Source organism: Salmo salar, chromosome 10, assembly GCF_965601325.2.
Source record: "Salmo salar chromosome 10, fSalSal1, whole genome shotgun sequence".
NCBI lineage: Eukaryota > Metazoa > Chordata > Actinopteri > Salmoniformes > Salmonidae > Salmo > Salmo salar.
In genome coordinates this window covers 66512501-66517500 of record NC_138300.1, presented here as the reverse complement: position 1 = coordinate 66517500, position 5000 = coordinate 66512501, and the positions used below count along the sequence as shown (strand labels likewise).

General features: G+C 42.7%; 1 protein-coding gene across 1 annotated transcript in view; it reads right to left on the bottom strand.

Moving 5' to 3' along the window:
* mrpl23 (mitochondrial ribosomal protein L23) overlaps positions 1–5000 on the bottom strand; it is a 127855-nt gene that overhangs the window by 79663 nt on the left and 43192 nt on the right. The gene's annotated exons all lie outside the window — the stretch shown is intronic.

Sequence of the window (5000 nt, the reverse complement as noted above, 5' to 3'; positions counted from 1 at the left end):
GAAAGACAGAAAGACAGACACAGAAAGACAGAGACAGACACAGAAAGACAGAGACAGACACAGAAAGACAGAGACAGACACAGAAAGACAGAGACAGACACAGAAAGACAGAGACAGACACAGAAAGACAGACAGGCACAGAGAGACAGACAGAGACAGAGACACAGACAGAGACACAGACAGAGAGACAGACACAGAGAGACAGAGACACCGAGAGACAGACAGACACAGAGAGACAGAAAGACACAGAAAGACAGAGAGACAGACAGACAGACAGACAGAGAGACAGACACAGAGAGACAGACAGACAGACAGACAGACAGACAGACAGACAGACACAGAGAGACAGACAGACACAGAGAGACAGACAGACACAGAGAGACAGACAGACAGACACAGAGAGACAGACAGACACAGAGAGACAGACAGACAGACACAGAGAGACAGACAGAGAGAGAGACAGACAGACACAGACACAGACACAGACAGACAGAGACAGACATACAGAGACAGACAGAGAGACACAGACAGAGAGACACAGAGAGACAGACAGAGAGAGAGACAGACAGACACAGACACAGACAGACAGAGACGACACAGAGCAGACAGAGGCACAGAGAGACAGACACAGAGAGACAGACACAGAGAGACAGACAGACACAGAGACAGACACAGACACAGAAAGACAGACAGAGACACAGAAAGACAGACAGAGAGAGACAGAGAGAGACACAGACAGAGAGACAGACAGAGAGACAGAGAGACAGAGAGACAAGGGGGGGGCAAGGGGGCAGTGAGTGAGCTTGTAATGGGAAAGAAAGAAGCAAGAAGGAAAGCAATAGCCCTTCCATAATTCTGCTGGAATATTAGCTGATGGAGGGAGGAAGGGGAAGAAGAGGAGGAGGAGGGGGGATAGGGGAACCGCTGTGAGCATCGGGCCTCTGAACACTCCCCCACATGTGGTGTCAATTAGGAACAATCTTGTTTTCTACCCACCGCTGCAGAGAAAGGAGGGTTTTTGAGTAGTGTGTGTACGTGCGTTTGTACACGCACGCGTGTTCGCGTTTTTTTTTCTTCTGCAGACCTGCCAGAGAAACGGGCTAGATATTCGTTTTTATATCAATGTCTTTAAACTTTAAGCACATGTAGACTCAGCCATTCGGCTGTTCACACTAAGACAAGCAGGCCTTCAAACGAGCACAGTCATACTAACATATAACATAACTAAAGCGTGAATGACAGTCATCAGCTGGAGGGCTCAACATGCTGCTGACTGTAACATAGAAACGTGAATGGAGTTATTAAGTGCTGATAGAATAATTTTTGAGCTGCATAAAAGTTGTTCTAATTTACTGGAAAGTCTACAAAGTGAGACTTTGCACTCATGTTTCTTGGCTATTACATTGTTTTGTTCACAAGCTTGGTTGCTAGTGAAGAGATGTCGTTTACTACTAGTCAGGTCCAAAATCACAGACAAGTGTCATGACTTGAGTGGCCCGTTACCACGGTAACCACCCCTTCTTAAAAAGGTCAGCTGAACATTTTCTCATCTCATAAAAATGTTGTCAAAAGTCTCAGGTCACAAACATTTTCATGAAATTGAGCAATATACCACATTACTTCTTACTAATAGAGGTCTTGTTATAGAAACATTGCAAAGCGTGTCAAAATATCTGTTTTTTTATCTACCTGCAACAGTGGCTGGTGGACGAACATTTTCATCTCAGGCCCTCATCAGGGTTTCCGTTAGCCGGTAATTGCCGGAGGTTGGCTGCTTAAGCTGATAAATAAAATCGGAGCCGGGGCTTCGGTTTCAGCACCATTCTCCCACTCCGTGCACGCCGTCTTACGTGCACGTGCCTGCTGCTGAGTAGAGAGAGCAAGAGAGGAGCCTTGGCATGGTCAAACCCAGGCTACTGTGCAACTCGCTCATCAGGTAGGGTGCAATTATTACATTTGGATTTATTTATTTTCATCGTATTTATAATCATTCATTTTATCGTCATTATTAATGTATATCATGGTTTTTGAAACTGTTGGTTAAAGGGCTTGTAAGTAAGCATTTCACTGTAAGGTTGTATTTGGTGCATGTGACTAAGAAAAATGTATTTGATTATTATTGTAGGCCTATTTATTAATTAATCTAAACCAGTTCTATAAATATGTAAAACGTGTTTTATTTCATTCCGTTGACATTTTCGTTGGCTAAATTAAGTTCAATCTGTCTTTTTAACTGCAGGCCCGTTGTAAAATAAATATCATTATTGTCTTATTGCTGTCATTTGTTGGGTAAAGTAGGCACCAGCCTTTCTTGGTAATTGCTGCAATATAGCCTGTTCAAAACTTTAGTGAAGGTTTAATCCAGTCCGTATGTGTTTTTTATTCTGTTGAGCCAATTTAAGTTCCAACTGTAACGTTGTGTTCGCCTCAATAGAAGATCCTGCTCCTATCTTCCTTAGAAACAATGGCTGGACTTACCTTCGATATTACCCTAATAAAGTTTAGAAACTTTAGTGAAGGTTTGGTGTGGTGTGACTGTTAGCCTACTACACTGCAGGCCTATGACATGAAGGCAGTGCATCCCGGCGCTCCAACTGACTCCATCAGTTGAACTTGAGGTGAGGAAGACTGGTTGAGGCCTACCAGAGTTACTCCTAGAATCTAACAATATAACGCTTACTTTTATAAAATGTACAAATTAGGCCTCCCGAGTGGCGCAGCGGTCTAAGGCACTGCATCGCAGTGCTTGAGGCGTCACTACAGCCCCGGGTTCGATCCCAGGCTGTGTCACAGCCGGCCGTGACCGGGATAGGGGGAGGGTTCGGCCGTAGGGGAGTTGCAGCGATCTGTAACTACCAATTCTCAATATCACGAAATTGGGGAGAAAAAGTACATATGTTAAAATATGAATAGGCCCATCAAAGAGTGGATGCCTAAGCCTACAGTGCTCAACTCTCCGACAGATGGACAATTGCTTTAGGAAACTAAAAACCAATAAAATAATAGGCTATAAAGTTGTGCATATGCTACACACCGAAACACAAGGAATATAGTATTTGTAATTTGTTATATTTGTAGGGATATGTAAACGTGGCTCATATGGCCAATAACTCTTGTTTAATGGTGCTGGCTGCTGTAACGGGTTACACACCCAATGCATATGGATGACCGGTACATTCCTCAAATCGAGACCTTGGGACTTTAGATGGTTCTTCATGTTTGTGCAGTTAGATTTGTGAAGAAGTGCATGTTAAGTGTCAAATGAAAACATCTACACCTCTATCTGCATAAACTCATTAGAACTTGGCACTACAAGGTTCTATCTGCAATCCAATCACGAGCCTGAACAAATACAGACGGACCAATCAGAACACATCTTTGCCATCTCTCTCTAAGTATGGTTAAGACTAGTCTAGCCAGAAATAAATGGCACGCAAGCAAAAAAACAACTGTCAGAAATCTTAAAGTAAATGATCACATTGTTGTTCAGTGACGACAGGTATTTTGTCGGATGATCGTTTCTTAATGTATTTGATGATGGGTTCTGACTATCTTGGTAAAAACTGTTCTATCATCTATGCATTCAAATAGCTCCAGTTTTCTGTATAATTCAGAAGTGTCAGATAGAATGGCTAAACCTAGATTGACATTTCATTGCCATGAAGTTTAATGTGGGTACTTTGGGTACCTTTAAGGTGAGGACCTTGATGGGTTATGAAATAAGAATTCATTACAAAACTGTTGCGATCTGGGATGTGAACATGTTGAGGTTCAATATCTCAGAACTACAGTATGCTCTGAGCAGATAGAGCCTTTGAGTCCTAACGTCACGAAATGTCTGATCAATGAAAATCTTCAAATGAATATCACCTTTCCGGTGGCAAATGTTTCTAAGAGAAACTCTGGTGTGCCTGTGTGTGTGTGTGCCTGTGTGTGCCTGTGTGTGTGTGTGCGTGCCTGTGTGCGTGTGTGTGTGTGTGTGTGTTCGCTGAGAATAAAGGATGTCTTACTGCCCTGCCATGCATACTCACACGGCTGATTGTGCTGTGGGACTGGTTGCGAGGCAGACGCGTCACTGGACACACACGCTGTCACACACACCACCAAACACACACTCTCTCTCTCAGGAAGTTCTGCTTGTTTCAGAAAGACAAGAGGAAGTCTCCCCTCTAAAAGATTCATGGGTGTGCTTCAATTATGTATCCCCTTTCAAATTGTCCTGTTTAGACAACGTAAATGATTCATCCCTTTGTTGGTTCCCAGATTGATGGTTCCCTGTGCTGCCTGTGATAGAGGGAGTGATAAACCAGCATCTACACCACTGTTGATTTACAATCTACTATCCCCCATACTGTCAAGCAAAGTCAATCTACAATCCTCCATTGGTCAGCTTGTCATTCCGTGCAAGAAAGAAATAGCCTATTCCAAACAGACTGAGACAGTTGTAGGACGATCGATTCCAAATTCGTGCAACCCGTAGGAATAGGTAACATAAAAAAATTGAAAATAAAGTGTTGATAAACTATTATTTCTTCACATTCTAAGCACAGCAATGCACACAAGGCAGTAAACTATATGTGCGAATGTTCGTTCCATAATGCAATCAGGCACTGTACATGCGAGAGGTTTCATGTGACAGAAATGAAAATATCAGTTTGAAATGTAGAAAGAGGGGAGATAAAGATGCAACAACTAGCATGGGTTGCTAATATAACTAGGATTGTGAAAACCAATAGAACAATTGCATATGGAAGTCTTTATAAAATAATTGCCTCCACGTTTCTGTGGTGGGATTTTGGCTACTTTGAAGCAAGGTAAGACATGCCTCATAACATGAAGTCAAACTTTCAGGTTTCAGGACGTGTTTTCAAAATGCCTACTGCCTCTAGCTCATTGCAAAGTGGTGTGTGAAGTGCTCAAGTCTGCCTACCGTTGCCTATGCACTTGAATGACGAATGGGAAGTAGTCATCAATAACAAGTTGAGAAAAAAAAGTTGCTC